This window comes from Marmota monax, unplaced genomic scaffold (genome assembly GCF_021218885.2).
Source record: "Marmota monax isolate L192 unplaced genomic scaffold, Marmota_monax_Labrador192_F-V1.1 WCK01_AAM20220418_F8-fsc00015, whole genome shotgun sequence".
In the NCBI taxonomy this organism is placed as follows: Eukaryota; Metazoa; Chordata; class Mammalia; order Rodentia; family Sciuridae; genus Marmota; species Marmota monax.
The window spans coordinates 13,725,399-13,742,239 of record NW_026692194.1 but is presented as its reverse complement, the minus strand read 5'-3'; the positions used below and the strand labels follow the sequence as shown (position 1 = coordinate 13,742,239).

The following is a 16,841-nucleotide window of genomic DNA, read 5'->3' as shown; positions in this document are numbered from 1 at the left end:
ATAACTACATACATGAAACTAGGATTCTCTTCTTCAGAGTACAAATGTTAGGTAGGTGTTACATTTTAGAAATCAAAAAAGTATGAGTACATTTAGAAAAGAAACCTTTTTCTTAATATGACATAATTTATTTTAAATATGTAAGTCAGCATAATTTTCATGGTTACAAATCCTATAAGCCTTAAGTTGAAAGTCAGAAGGAAGTTAAAAACATATCACTGCTATTACCACTTAACATCATTCTCGATAGTCCATCCAAAACATTTAGAAACAGATATTAAAAGTATAACAAATATTGCCATTATTTCCTGGAAGTGATTATTTACCTAGAAAAAATACTTATAAATAAAAATTCACTAAGATACTTAGGAAAAATACTCAATGGGTTTTGTATAAAAATGATGTTAACTATTATGATGCTAATATTCATGAGAATAAAATATGAAAACAGAAATATTGAGAGGGAAATTGTAAGAATGTACTGATCTCTGGTAGATTTTTTAAAATACCAGCAAAACAAAAGTATTAAAGTACTGTGATACTGGTGTATAAATACAAGTCAGAATAGTGCACTCATCTATATGTTTCTATGTATGTTCCTATCCTGAATACTAAAGGTGACATTCACTCACCTGGAACAGCTGAAAGGATTGGAAGATTCTGCCCAGAATAAATTCAGACATCACTTGGAAAAGCAGTTCCCAGAATCATGAGACACTGATCCTAAGGAAGAGCTGGTTCAAATAAATTGGATGGGGGCTGGGGATGTGGCTCATGTGGTAGCGCGCTTGCCTGGCATGCATGCGGCCCGGGTTCGATCCTCAGCACCACAAAAAAGATGTTGTGTCTGCCGAAAACTAAAAAATAAACATTAAAAATTTCTCTCTCTCTCTCTTTAAAAAAAATAATAAATAAATAAATTGGATGTTTTTAACTAGAAACATGTTTTAACTTTTTAATTTCTATTTTTTAAATTAGTAAAAACAGTTTCATTGAGTCCAAAGAGTTAAATATGCATATATATATATATATATATATATATATATATATATTTTTTTTTTTTTTTTTTTTTTTTTTTTTTTTTTGCTACCCACGGTCAGAATGTTCAACTCTTTATTTCAGGTAGTAGGGAAAGAAATACCTGAGTCTGAATTTTTTCTTAGGGCATCTACCCTACCTTCCATCAAGTACTCCTCAGAGATTCAAGAGTGGTGGTAATTCAAGAGGCTGAGGCAGTAGGATTGCAAGTTCAAGACTAGCCTCAGCACCTTATCGAGATCCTAAGCAACTTAGTGAGATGCTGTCTCTAAATAAAATATAAAAAAGGCTGGGGATGTAGCTCAGTGGTTAAGAGCTCCTAGGTTCAATTGCTAATACCAAAAAAAAGAAAAGAAAAAGAATTACTCCTCAGACTAAATTTAGTGTAAAAGTCCTAAGGGACAGTTTCAGAGAGAAGGGGTTTGGGGTGTGGGTCACAGCCACCACATACAGGGAGAAAATTAGAGCAAAATTTTTTATATCAGGAATATTCAGTCCAGTCCTCTGAGCTCCCACAACCTAATCATTTCATTATGTATTTCAAGACTTCATTGCAGGGAGTTCCTCTGAAGATAGTATTAGGGGAAGATACTGGCTAATGCTTACATTATCTTAAAAGGGCCCTTGCTCTCAGGCTTATGGACCTGATATAAAGTACTGCTACAAATTCTTCCCAACCTCTTATTTGTATCAAGGAGGAAGAAGGGGAAAGAGGTAAAGAAAAAAAGCAAGAAAATAAAAATGGGGAGGGACATCAAGTTCCCTTGCCTTTGATATGGATGCCCTGGACTTGCTGGGAAGTTCTTTGTCCAAACCTTTTAGAGTGTGAACCAAGCTCAGATGGAGTCCAAGGAAGGGGTGTTCTAAGGAAGATAAACTAGAGCCACTGCCCTCAGACTCAGTCTTCATCATCATTCAATGCTGCAGTCTAAGAGTTGCTCCCATCATCTTCCTCCCCACCTCCTTCTTATTCTCTTCTGGTCATGGTAAAGGATAACAGTTGACTTAAACAGTCTGACAAATGTGTCCCTGGACCCTGGAGCCACACCTCCTCTCCAATCTTTTCTTGCAGACTCCTGGCTGATAAGGACTGTACATCTGAACTTGGTCCTGCCTCTTCACATGCAGCATACTCCTTAGGCAAACAATTCTCAAGCCAGAGATCCATGTCCAACCTGTATGTACTGTTTCCACAGCTCCTCAGCCTGGCTCTTATATTGTTCTTATGGGTCCTGGGAGAAGAGCTGCCCATCTCTACCATGCAATTCCTGTTGCAGCTCCCTTCTTAAATATAAATCCTGATAGAACATGTGGTATCTTTTCAAGGATGGCCTCTTTGGCTCTCCTTGAAATTTCATCTTCTTGGAAAATAAAAACATAGTTTTCTGGATGATATCTCACTTCCTCCACATTTCCTGAAACTTCTTTTGGCATTCAGTTCAGTAGACATTGGGGATAAAAGATTTCTTTGAGTGCTGAACTACAGTAGGACAATCTTCATTGGGTTGATGATAAGTATTCCCTCAAACTACTGTTTCTCCAGGAAATCTTGAATATATATACTTTTGCTTCATTTGCTCTAGAAGCTCCTCCACGGGGTTTTTTGTTTTGTTTTGTTTTTAAATGTAGATGGACACAATACCTTTGTTTATTTATTTTTATGTGGTGCTGAGGCTCAAACCCAGCGCCTCGCACTTGCGACGTAAGCACTCCACTGCTGAGCCACAACCCCAGTCCCCTTCCATGGATTTTGATTAGGTCCCAATTGTACTGCGAAATTAGACCAGTGCTTTTTTTTTTCTTTTAATTTTCTTAGTCATAGATGGACCCAATAGCTTTATTTTTATTTATTTATTTTTATGTGATGCTGAGGATCGAACCCTGAGCCTCATGCATGTGAGGCAAGCGCTCTACAACTGAGCCACAACTCCAGCCCCAGTGCTTCTTTGTGAAGTCCATAATTACATACTTTTTTCTATTATTTTCAGGAATTGTTAACTTGTTCTTTAGCATCTAATTCTTTCTAAGTGCAATACTTTTTCAATTCAAGAAATCTCTAACCATTTAAATGTGCACATTTCCCTAGAACAACCCTTAAAAGCTACTTTTTCCTAGTCTAGACATGACTCTGTTACCTTTTTTTTTCTTCCAGAAACACAGAGGTTTATTTAGGGAAGCAGATACATATCCAAGAAAGAATAGTGGCAATCTCAAGACAGAGACACCTTTGGGATTATGCAAGGAATACACATTCAAGGGAGAATGTGGGCCATATCAAGAGTGAGAGATATGTTTCGGGGGATGACTCTGTTACTTTGAAGTGATGCTGTCATCGGGTAGGAGTTTTTTGTTTTGTGCTTCTGGGAGGGGAGAGTACTGGGGATTGAATCCAGGGGCACGTTAGTACTGAGCCACATCCCCAGACCTTTTTATTTTTTAAGACAGGGTCTCACTAAGTTACTAAGGCCAGCCTTGAGCCTGCAATCCTCCTGCCTCTGCCTACTGAGCCTCTGGGATTACAGACATGCGCAACTGCACTTGGCTTGGGTGGAATTTCATTCTGCATGCATTCAAGAATATCCTCTTCTAACCAGGATTTGGTCATGAGGTGAAGCCATTTCAAGGTCTTTGGGTCTTTTAATAAGATTCAAGGCTCAAAGTTCTGTACTATCAAGGCTCGGCAGGTAAATTATTTTCACAAGTTCTGTACAGTGTGTGATTCTAGATTTCTGAAGTTTCTAAAATCGGTTTCATCAGTATTTGTAGCAAAGTCCATTCACACAATACCCACCTGACTCAAGTCTGTGTTCTCTGGGCTCCCTAAATCGCAGTTATAACTTTCTGAAGTTTTCATAGTCCAGCCAAATCCAAATATCTCTGAACAGAAAACATTCTAATTTTGGGATCGATTTATATTAGGATTTTTTTTCCCTCAGCTGAGGAGCCCTGAATTTAGGAAACCCCAATGTTTTATTTATTTTTTATTTTTTTATATTTTCTGGTCATATACAAAGTATATTCACACCAATTCATGTCTTCATACATGTATACTTTGGATAATAAAGATCATCACATTCCACCATCATTAATAACCCCATGTCCCCCTTCCTTCCCCTCCAACCCCTTTGCCCTATCTAGAGTTCGTCTATTCCTCCCATGCTCCCACTCCCTATCCCACTGTGAATCAGCCTCCTTATCTCAAAGAAAACATTGGGCATTTGGTTTTTTGGGAATGGCTAACTTCACTTAGCATTATCCTCTCTAATTCTATCCATTTGCCTGCAAATGCCATGATTTTATTCTCTTTTATTGCTGAGTAATACTCCATTGTGTATATATGCCACATTTTTTTTATCCATTCATCTATTGAAGGCTATCTAGATTGGTTCCAGAGTTTAGCTATTGTGAATTGTGCTGCTATAAACACTGATGTGGCTGTTTCCCTGTAGTGTGCTGTTTTCAAGTCCTTTGGGTATAGACCAAGGAGAGGGATAGCTGGGTCAAATGGTGATTCCAGTCCCAATTTTCCAAGAAATCTCCATACTGCTTTCCATATTGGCTACACTAATTTGCAGTCCCACCAGCAGTGTATGAGTGTACCTTTTCCCCCACATCCTCCCCAACACTTACTGTTGTTTGTCTTCATAATAGCTGCCATTTTGACTGGAGTGAGATGAAATCTTTGAGTAGTTTTGATTTGCATTTCTCTAATTGCTAGCAATGATGAACATTTTTTTCATATATTTGTTGATTGACTGATTGTATATCATCATCTGAAAAGTGTCTGTTCAGGTCCTTGACCCATTTATTCATTGGGTTATTTGTTTTGTTGATGTTTACCTTTTTGAGTTCTTTATATACCCTAGAGATTAGTGCTCTATCTGATGTGTGAGGGGTAAAGATTTGCTCCCAAGATGTAGGCTCTCTATTCACCTCACAGATTGTTTCTTTTGCTGAGAAGAAACTTTAGTTTGAGTCCATCCCATTTATTGATTCTTGATTTTAATTCTTATGCCACAGGAGTCTTATTAAGGAAGTTGGGGCCTAATCCACAAGATGGAGATTAGGGCCTACATTTTCTTTTACTAGACACAGAATCTCTGGTTGTATTCCTAAATCCTTGATGCATTTTGAGTTGAGTTTTGTGCGTGGTGAGAGATAGGGTTTTAATTTCATTTTGTTGTATATGGATTTCCAGTTTTCCCAGCATCATTTGTTGAAGACCCTATCTTTTCTCCAATGTATGTTTTTGGCATCTCTGTCTAATGTAAGAAAATTGTAGTTTTGTGGGATAGTCTCTGTGTCCTCTAGTCTGTACCATTGGTCTACCAGTCTGTTCTGGTGCCAATACCATGCTGTTTTTGTTACTATTGCTCTATAGTATAGTTTAAGATCTGGTATAGTGATGCCCCCTGCTTCACTCTTTCTGCTAAGGATTGCTTTAGCTACTCTGGGTCTCTTATTTTTCCAGATGAATTTCATGATTGCTTTTTCTATTTCTAAGAGGAATATTATTGGGATTTTTATCAGAAATGCATTAAATCTGTATAGTGCTTATATTAGGATCGTTGAAACCCCATCCTGACTAGGTTTCTGCAACATGGAAGTTCTTCTCATCTTTTTTTGGGGGGGGTGAGGGGCATGGGGGAAATATTGGGAATTGAACCCAGAGGCACTTTACCATGAAGCTATATCCCTAGTCCTTTTATTTTGAGACAGGCTCACTAAATTGCTGAGATCCTTTCTAAATTGCTGAGGCTGACCTCTAACTTGTGATCTTCCTGCCTCAGTTTCTCAGAGTTGCTGGTATTAGAGACATGCATCAACATGCCCAGCTGGGCTTTTTTGCTCTTAAGATTCATTTTACCTTTCTAAAATATTATACTTCAGTATCACTTTTTTGGTTGTTTTATTTAATTATATTGAAACGCCTCTTCGTAAATGGTTTACCTATAACAAACTTTCTTTAATTGGAAAAAAAAAAAAAAAAAAAAAAACCTCCTCTTAACCCTACAATTTCTCTTATTCCAGCTTTCTTACTTTCACAGAAAAATTTTAACTGGTGTTCCAACTCCTTATCAACTCATATGCTTCTCCAATCCAACTTTAGTCTGTTATACTTTGATAGGATTCTTAAGTGGTTTGGAGAGATTCTGCCCCCACCTAAAGCCCTCCCTGACCCCCTTTAGAGGAATGAGATTCTTTGCCCCTAACCAGCAGGAAGAAGCTACAGAAGAATGACCATTGTCTCCACCCCTGGTATCTATAAAAACAAAAAGGGAGGAATATTGGCATCAAATCAAAATTGGCATTAGACCAATATTGGCATCAGATTCGCCATTTAAGGTCAGGAGCCATTTTATCTAGAGGTTCCAAAGTTTCGATTCTGAGCAGTGCTACTTAACTTCTGGTAAGAATAGTGCCGCTAAACCTTCAACCCCACCCAGCTTAAACTCCTAAGCACTTTATGAAATTCCTTTTGCAGGCCATAAAGCTGCCTACACGCTGTTGCTTTCCTTGGAGGGGCAGCCTTGTCCATTTGCCTCCTGTTACCACAATAAATCTCTTGTGTGAGATTCTAGAGTATGGTGTAGTCTCTGAACTTCGTGTAAACTCTGTGAGTGTCCTTTCATATTCCACCCAATCACTATAGTCTCAACTCTCCAATGACTACTTCCTAATTCAATCCAATGATCTCTGTTCTCTTCCTTTTTACCATTCTGACGCATCAAGCACTAGTGACCAAGCATAGCAGGCCTCTAAAGCGAAACACGCAGAACATTTCATGGTACTTCTATTTACAACTCTTTATCCCCTATTGGATACACAAATCTTGGGCTTCAATTACCATTTTTATTTTGACAGATTCCAATCTCTAGCCTACTCTCTCAACCCACAGCTCTATGTCTGACAGACAAAGGCTAAGCTATACAAGCACAGAAACTTATTGTAATCCCAGCAGCTCAGGAGGCTGAGGCAGGAGGAGCATAAGTTCAAAGCCAGCCTCAGCAACTTAGAAAAGCCCTAAGCAACTCTGGGAGACCCTGTCTCTACATAAAATATAAGACAGGGCTGGGGGATGTGGCTCAGTGGTTGAGTGCCCTGGGTTCAATCCCTGATACCAAAAAAAAAAAGCGGGGGAGAGGGATATGGCTCAGTGGAAAATGCCCTAGATTAAGTCCCTAGTCCCCCCCCCCAAAAAAAAAAAAAAGAATAAAGAAAAAAGAAAGGGCTGTGGTTGTGGCTCAGTGGTCGAGCACTTGCCTGGCATGTGTGAGGCCTAGGTTCAATCCTCAGCACCATAAATAAATAAATAAATGTTCATTGACAACTAAAAAAATATTTTAAACAAAAGAAATGAAGACAGGACAGATAGATGAAAGAAATCTGGATATGTACAATAAATATAATTTACTGCATACACACACACACACACACACACACACACATATCCACGCTATGTAATATATATAAAAAAAAAATTCCCCTTATCTAACTGAGTATTTGTACCCTTTGATCATCATCTCTCTGTTACTACTATCATATTCCGCTATCCTCTGGAAACCACTATTCTATTTTCTGCTTCTTAGAATTTGATTATTTTAGATTACACATACAAATGAGAACATATGACATTTTTCTTTATGGACCTGGCATATGTGATTCAACATAATGATCTCCAGTTCCATCTATGTTGCTATAAATGACAAATTTTCTTTTCTTAAGGGTAAATAGTGTTCCACTGCATATGTATGCTACACTTTTTTTATCCATTTATCTATTGATGGACACTTAGGTTGGTTTCATATCTTAGCTATTGTGAATAGTGCCTCAAAGAACATGGGAGTGCAGACATCTCTTCTACATACCGATTTCAAGTCTTTTGGGGAAGTTGAGCTCAGAGGCGCATGCCTGTAATCCCAGGGACTCAGGAGGCTAAGGCAAAAAGATTGAAAGTTTGAGGCCTAAGTAATTTAGCAAGTATTAGAACACCGCCTAGGTTCGGGTAAATACCCAAAAGTAGAATTGCTGAGTCATATGGTAGTTCTATTTTTTAATTTTTGAGGAATCTCCATAATGACTATACTACTTTATATACCCACCAAGAGTATACAGGTGTACAGGTGCTCTATCAGTGAGCTAAGCCCATTTTATTTCTTATTTTGAGAAAGGATCTTGCAAAATTGCCTAGAGTGGCCCTGAATTCGCAATCCTCCTACCTCATTCTCCCACATCACTGGGATTGTAGGCACACACTATCAAATCCAGTTCCATTCATAATCTTTTAATGCTCAAATAAATTCCAATAAATTTATTTTTTCTCAAGTTTTTAACAAAAGTCAAAACGAAGTTAGTAAGGAAGACTGGAAGCCTATCTGTTTTACAGCTTGAAAGTTACATGATGGTAAAAGGTTATTGCTAGCTGGACATGGGGACACTTGTGTGTAATCCCAGCAGCCTGGGAGGCTGAGGCAGGAGGATCGCAAGTTCAAAGCCAGCCTCAGCAAATTAGCTAGTCCCTAAGCAACTCAGTGAGACCCTGTCTTTAAATAAAAATTTTAAAGGGGGGTGGAGGGGTGCTCAGGATGTGGCTCAGTGGTTAAGCATCCTTGGGCTCAATCCCTGGTACCAAAAAAAAGTTACATGCTGTAGGAACCTTATAATAAATATAGAAAGAACAAGAGTTCTTACATTCTTTTCCTTGTCTCCAATTTCTTTTCTCTTTCCAGTACATTCTCTACTCTGCACTCAGAATTATATTTGTATAATAAACAACTAATCTGGTCAGTTATCAAAAATACCTGCCCACTGCATACAAAATAAATTCAAATACTTTAGTCTGGCATTCACCTACCTAAATGAGGCATCAGTATATTTATCAAAATCTCACTTCCCGTTAACATAACTACCATGCCCTAACCACACAGTTCTGCTCATCTTTTAAAACCCAGCACAAATAAGGAGACTAATGATATGTGAATGACTGACTAGTCACCAAGACGACCAAAAAAATAAGCATGGTAGGCCACTATTAGGCTTATAAAATAAGCATGGTAGACTATTAAGCACCACATTTGGTAGAGAGACCCACAAGAAAACAAATAACTGTTATTTAGTATAAAGGATGTGATATAAAATACAAGAAGAATGCTGGACACGGTGGCACATGCCTGTAATCCCAGCAACTCGGGAGGCTGAGGCAGAAGGATGGAAAGCTCAAAGCCCTGTCTGTGGGAGGCCAACATTACCGGTGACTGAGTTACACTCCCCAGCTGGGTGCTGAGGCGCTCAGTCACAGAAATAGGTGTGTCTTGCTACAGCCCCATGGGTGAAGCTATGCTCACCTGTTCCTTTGTAATATAACCCTTTGCCCTGTTTAGGATAGAATCTTCCATGGAAGTGCCTTGTGTGTGTCCCCTCCTCTTACTGTGCCCTTGGGTGTGGCCTACCCAGGTGTCAGTCAACCTGCTGACAGTGGACATCATGAAGATAGACTCAGCCCCCTGAAACCTGACCCCTTGCCTCATTTGAATAGCTTCTCCTCAATAAAAGGGGTCAGCTCGTGTGTGTGCTCTCTCTCTCTCTCTTTCTGCGGACCCTTAAGGTCAGAGGAGCCGTCACAGCAACCCCAAAGAAAAAGGTATACGGGGTAAAAATGGGAGTTCATAACCCACTTGAATCAAAGTGTGAAATATGATATATCAAGAACTATGTAATGTTTTGAACAACCAACAATAAAAAAAAAAGAAAAAAAAAAAGAAAACAAAGCAAAAAAAAAAAAAGAAAAAGGTATTTGTGTCTCTTGTGTGGTTATTTCGTGCAGCCCAGTTAGCCCAGTTTAACTAGAGTGACCCCTGAGCCTTTTAGTAGCGAGAACAGAAACCCAGCACCTGTCCCTAAATAAAATACAAAAAAAGGCTGGGGATGTGGCTTAGTGGTTGAGTGTCCCTGAGTTTAACCCCAGGTACCAAAAAAAAAAAAAAAAAAAAAGAAAGAAGAAGAAGAAGGAGGAGGAGGATAACCAAATTATTACTTCAAACAAGTAAGATCAGAAAACACCTCGTAGGAAAAAAAAATAGGTGTTCTTGGGTTAAGAATAACAGTTAAAAATCTATGTAACACTTACTATATATGCCATGTTCTATTCCAAGCACTTGACATACATTAACTCACTTAATTTTCATCTTCTTAGATGATAGAAAAAGATAAAAAGTTTAAGTAGAACAAACGTAACAACTGTCATTAACTGAATACATACAACATGCCAAGCACTGTGCTAATCACTGAAAACAAAACTGAATTAAGGTTTTTAATTTAAATAAACAAGACATTGCAGTTATTTCATTTTGTACCTTAACTAGTAGGTTTTAACCCCAAAGAGTCTCACCTTTTTAAAAAAGGATAAAATAAAAAAGAATTTTTTTAAAATAGGATAAAAGGATTAATTTAAATACCTACATCCTACATCCATAATATAAGTCAAATGTTTAAACAAAAATATGCTTTGCCCAATTTTCTCAATAGTACTCATTCAACAACTTCCTGTTTAAGACAAACTAAGCACTCGTTATTTTTCCTTTACTTCCTACCAAAATCCCACTGAACATTCTTTCTTCTATAAAGAAAGAATGCAGTTGGAATTACATTGAGAAATAATCTGGTGGAAAGAAAACTGCAACCCAGAATAAATACACATGTACATACATGTGACAAGGCTACAGCAATACAGGAGAGACTCAGAGACAGACCCCTAAGACAGCAGAGTCTCGAGAGGTACCTTAGAGGTACCTTAGAGACAGTAGGAATAGAAAGAAGGAGGGACTGTTGAACTTAAATCAGAATTAAAATATTTATATAAAATGTCCAAACAAACCTTTTATTACACTCCATCACCCATAGACAGTCTAGCACCAACATTATTGGCTTTTGGCTAAAATCACATCTGTTTTTGTTGTTGTTGTTGTTTAAATTAACAGTCTACCAAGGAAGTATTGGAGCATTCTCATACTCCACAACAAAACCTTCTCCTTCTGTATTTAGGTAGAGGGTAGAGGGAGAGGAGGGAAAAGGCAACTCCTTTCTTACATTTCACCCAAAGCATCCTAAAGTGAAGCTACAGCTAAAACTCTGCCCACTTAGGAAAAGCTCATTATTTTAAAAAAAAAAAAAAAAAGGAAAAGCTTTTAAAACACAAAAGGATGGAAACAAACAACTGACCTGAAGGGATCAGAGCTATTTTTGAGAACAGAAGATAAATATTTTTTTAACAGAAGGAAAGATTTATTTTGGATCATGATTTCAGAGATTTCATAGTCACTTGGTCCCATTGCTATGGGCTTGTGGTGAGGCAGAACATCATGGCAAAGAGTACCTGGTGGAACAAAACTGCTCACCTCATGGTGGCAAGCAAGCAGAGAGAGAGAGAGAGGAAGATAAATATTTAAAAGTTGTGTTATCCTCCAAGAAATTCATGAAGACGTGGCATCCATGAAAACGAGAAACTAGAAACCATAGAAACAAAAACCACAACACTAAAAAAGGAAATCAAAAGGAGAACTCTGTAAGACCAAATGCTACCATTTGTTAAGGTCCTATGCAAATGCCAAGACTATTTTATTGATTTCTACCCTTTCTTCCTCTCACCCCTGCCAGAGGTAATCACCCCGTCCTATGAATGTCCACAATACTTTATCTGCACAGTACCTTTCTAACATACTCTTACTTTGTACCTTTTAATATAATTAGTTACATACAGGCTATCTTCCTGCCTAGGTGGTAATGATTTGGGAGACTTAATCTATACTATATCACTTTTATATTATCCTTAATATCTACAACAGTACCTCCAAACAATATGTTAGATGATAACTACAACTTGCTTGATCTCTGCCCAGAACTGCAGTGTTGCAGTTAAACAACACAACTAAGTACAGTGGAATATGCCTCTAATCCCAGTGGCTTGGGAGGCTGAGGCAGGAGGATCACAAGTTCAAATTCAGCCTCAGCAACTTAGCAAGGCCCTAAACAACTCAATGAGACCCTGTCTCTAAATAAAATACAAAAAAGGGCTTGGGATGTGACTCAGTGATTAAATGCCCCTGGGTTCAATCCCTGGTAAAAAAAAAAAAAACTCCCTCACTGAGAGAAAAGGGTACCTCTGACAAATAAAGGGGAATTGATTTAGAATCCAAGAATCAGAAAGTTAAATGAAATTTAAAATTGTGTATTCTGTGCCATATATATATGAAAAAGTCAAGAGACTACTAAAAGTAATATGTTTTCAAAATAACAAATTCAAGGCTAACTTTTGAATTGATAAAATTCAGCACAATCTTCCACAACTTTCTATCCAAAATCCTCTATGACGATAACTGACATACATAATAATGACATCAAGGCAGGGTAATATTAAGTGACTTATGACCATTACAGATGAAATGCAGGACCACTTACATTAAAGGCAAAGTTGGTATTTACTACTAATATTGCAAATGTAATGAATAGCTGTATAAGTTCTGGAATGCAAAAAAAAAAAAAAAGGTTCTCTGCTTATCCCTGAACATTTTCCTGTTCCACTGATATTTAAAACTTCATCATTAATATTCATGTTTTTTACTTAAGAGTCTAAACCAGTGGTTCTCAACCCAAGTCATTTAGCATGAGGACATTTGGAAATGTCTGCATTTTTGGTGTCACAAATTGGGGGGTTGGGGAGAGCCAAGGGTTGTTACTGGCGTCTACTGAACATAAGCCAAGGATACTACTAAACATCATACAATACACAGGATAATACTCCACAACAAAGGATCACCCAGCCCAAACTATCAATAGTATCAAGATTGAGAAGTCCTGTTCTCAATTCTGCTAAAGTACAAAAGCATATGGTTTTTATTAATATAGACCTTAGCAAGTCTCCCATTTCAATCTACTCCAATCAGGCCTACCTTTCCTTGTACTCCTCTTCCATGTTGCTACATTCAACCATCCCTTACATCCCAATACAGTTTCTCAGCAACATCTGAACCATTTAGCTATTCACTCCCTCCTTAAAACATTCCTTTCTCCAGACTTCCTTAATATCTGTTTTCTGGTGTCTTTCTGCTTTAACTGGGCACACTTTCTTAGTCCATTTTGTTAATTCTTCATTGCTATTTGGAGATGTAATGACCTCTGTCTCTCCACCACCACCACCACCACCTTTCTTTCTTGGTACTGGGGAATGAATTCAGGGGTTCTTAATCACTGAGCCACATTTCCAGACCTTTTTTTTTTTTTTAATATATTTTATTTACAGACAAGGTCTCACTGACTTACTTAGGGCCTCACTAAGTTACTAAGGCTGTCTTTGAGCTCACAATCCTCCTGCTCAACCTCCCTTTGTCTTCCCTTCTTTATCCTCATTTTTCCCCTAGATGATCTCAGCTAGTACCATGGCTTTAACTACATTTACAGGCCAATAACCCTAAATTTAGAACTTCAGCCTGAACTTCCCCTCCCACTGAGTTTCAGAGTTATTTAACCAAATTGGATGTCTAACTGACGTGTACAACTTAATGTACCTAAAATTGATCCTTGATTCAGAAACTGTTATTATTATTAATGTATGTATAAATAAAGAGAAAATACATATCAGATAAATATTAACAACTGGGGAATCTAGGAGTTCATTACACAATTCTTATAGTTTTTATGTAAGTTTGAAATTATTTCATAATAAAAAGTAAAACAGAAACGCTGATTCCTACCAGAATGCATTCTGTTCTTTTATCAGTCTTCCCTCTTTCAGTAAGCTACACCAGTTGCTCATGAAACGATATCTAGACATCATCACTGATTCATCCCTGTAAAATCATATCACATCTAATCTACCAGCAAGTTCAAGATATTCTACCTGAAAAAAAAACACCAAATCAGACCACTCCTCCATCTCTACTGCTACCAGACTCCTGAATGATAAGTTTGCCCCATATTAGATTCCTAAGGCTGCTATAACAAATTGCCATAAACTGGATAGCTTAAAACAACGGAAATTGATTCTTTCATAGTTCTGGAAACTAGAAATCTGAAATCAAACTGTCATGCACAGAAATGCTCTCACATGTGCTCATGCACTGTCTCTGAAAGCTCTAGGGGACGTTCCTTCCTTGCCTCTTCCTGGTATGGTGGTTGCTAGCGATCCTGTTCCTTGGTTTATAGAAGGATCACTCCAACCTCTGCCTTCCCCTTCACACAGCATTCTCCCTGACTACATTTTTCTCATAAGGACACCAATCACTGGATTAGGGACCTCCCTATATCAGTATGACCACTTCTTAACTTGAATTACATCTCCATTATATCCTGTTTCCAAATAAGTTCACACAGAGGGTCTGTGGGTTAGGACTTCAACATATCTTTGTGGGGAACACAATTAAATCCACAAAACCCCTTATAATCAATTTTTAACACATCCTATATAGGTTTTCTTTCACATAACCCTACTTTCTCTGCTGCATTTATCTATGCCAGAAATCATTAAGTCTTCTTAATCATAAACTCCACTGAAAGCAGACTCAATCTCTATAGTCCCAGAGAGTAAAACAGACCATACAATTTTTTTCATTTTTATTAATCAAAAACACCTTTTTGCTTTCATGGTTTTAGGACTTCCTATCTCATTAAGCACCAAGCTCATTCAAATACTCCCCTAAATTTTCTATTTTTTTGTTGTTATTGTTATTCATTTAAATATTTATGAGCTGGGGATGTAGCTCAGTGGGTACAGCGCTTGCCTTGCATGTATAAGGCCCTGGGTTCAATCCCCAGCACCACCACAAAAAAAAAAAAAAAAAAAAATGTGCATTTAAACATTTAATCCAGGCTAGAGGCACAGCTCAGTGACACATCACTTGACTTGCACAAGGCCCTGGGTTTGATACCCAACACTCAAAAAAACAAATAAATAAATAAATACCTAATTCATTTGGAATTATTCTTTATACACTTTGTATATTTGAAAAATAGGTGTCACCTCAGGTGATTACAATGTAAAAAATCTACCACCCTATGAAGTTCTGATGTACTCAACATAAGCTCACATACTTCTCTCAGACATAAGCAGCCTTCTCTGAACTGACCCCCTCTTCCTCTATAGCACCAGTCTCCTGCTGCTGATTCCATCCTACTCACCCCTCTCTCACCAAAAAGCCCTAATGGACCATCTGGGCCAACTTATGCTTAAAATGCATTTCCCCATCTGCCTAACAAACTCCTATAAATTCTTAAAAACTCCAGTTGTATAGTCATCTCTCCTAGAAGGCCTTTCTAACCACCACAAGTTTTTCACTTTCTTTTTTTAATCTCTACCCCAACATCCTTATACTATATAATTTATAGTAGTACCTGCCTCATAAGGGTTATGACATAATACATAAAAAGTTCTTATTTAAGTACTTAGCACAGAGTAAATGCTTAAATAAAGATTAACTAATTTACTACTACCACACTAGTTTGCAATTATTTGTTCAATCTACCTTGCTGAACTGTGCCATTTTTACCAGTCTCAATGGTCTGACACACACACATTAGCATTAAGAAATGCTAAGCAGAGGCTGGGAAGTGGCTCAAGCGGTAGCGCGCTCGCCTGGCATGCGTGCGGCCCGGGTTCGATCCTCAGCACCACATACAAAAACAAAGATGTTGTGTCCGCCGATAACTAAAAAATAAATAAAAAATTTTTTTAAAAAAAAGAAATGCTAAGCAATTCAATGAACAACATTTGGATTCAGGAACAATAGAAGCTGCCTTTAATACTGTGGATTCCTCCTGTTAAAAGAAAATTTATAGAGATGAAAATGAACTACTCTTCCTCTTTTATTTGGCTTAAATTTGGTAAGAGAGCCATGCAGTCTTTAACAAATTTAGCAAGACAGTCTAGCTTCTCTCACTCTCCAGCCTGAGAATGATAAGTGGTCTATGACCAACACTGTACAACCTATTATGGTGGAGATTAAAACAGATAATGGCATTTTTTTAAGAGAGAGAGAAGAAACCAAGACATTTTGTCTAATTTCAGAATGAGTCTGGTGCGACTTAGCGCATAACTTCACATTCACCTGGCCCTGCCCCTTCCATAAAGAAATGTGTGAAACTTCCATGATAAAATAACATTTCAATCCTGGAATGGAGGAGCCCCAAGTGAGGTAAAAATGCAGGGGTTGCAATGTCTAGCTGCCTTCCCCCACCAGAGTCTCGGTCCATGCCAACTCTGGAGGACAGTGGTATTCTTGCCGTGGGGGACAGCAGGTTTTCTCACCCCAGGTTTCCCAAAACCGCCCTGCGCGGTCAGAAGCTACTAAGTACTGAGATGAACACATCGCACAGCAGAAGAGGCGGAGAGAAGGTGAGTATACAAATAGAAACGAAAAGCAAAGTGCAGATGACTGTGTCCCTCCCACTTCTCGTCGCTACCTAGAATTTTCTCATCTCCGGAACAGCACCCGTTTGGCTCTCACTCTTCCCGCACTCAAAATAGTGCGGGCCAAACCACCACCCACCCACTTGGAAAGTCGCGCAGGAGGCCAGAAGGAGAGGCCGGCGCCACTAAAACTCACCGGCTCGCCGTGCGGCCAATTCTTTGCTGGAAAGGCCGGTCTGAAACCAAGTCACCGGGAGTCGGATCCCCAAAGCCCACCGCATTCGAGCCCTACCACCAGGTTGCAGTTGCCGGAAACCACAGAAACGCAGCGGGCCTCCCGGCTTCCGTAGGCAGATGACTCCTTGGCCCCGGATGTTGATATGCCACCTGCCCCGGAAACAGTGGC

General features: G+C 38.5%; 1 protein-coding gene across 4 annotated transcripts in view; it reads right to left on the bottom strand.

Moving 5' to 3' along the window:
* The window catches only part of Asb3 (ankyrin repeat and SOCS box containing 3), a 167,198-nt gene that overhangs the window by 103,502 nt on the left and 46,855 nt on the right, over positions 1-16,841 (bottom strand). Inside the window, exons 1-2 of one of the 4 annotated variants that reach the window (XM_058573154.1) lie at positions 16,632-16,810; positions 633-857 (exon numbers count right to left, since the gene is read on the bottom strand). The exons of 2 other annotated variants lie outside the window; for them this stretch is intronic. The gene's annotated coding sequence lies outside the window, so the exon portion shown is untranslated. Of the gene's footprint in view, positions 1-632; positions 858-16,631; positions 16,811-16,841 lie in introns of those variants that run through there. One more of the 4 variants, XM_046424097.2, reaches the window with a different exon arrangement.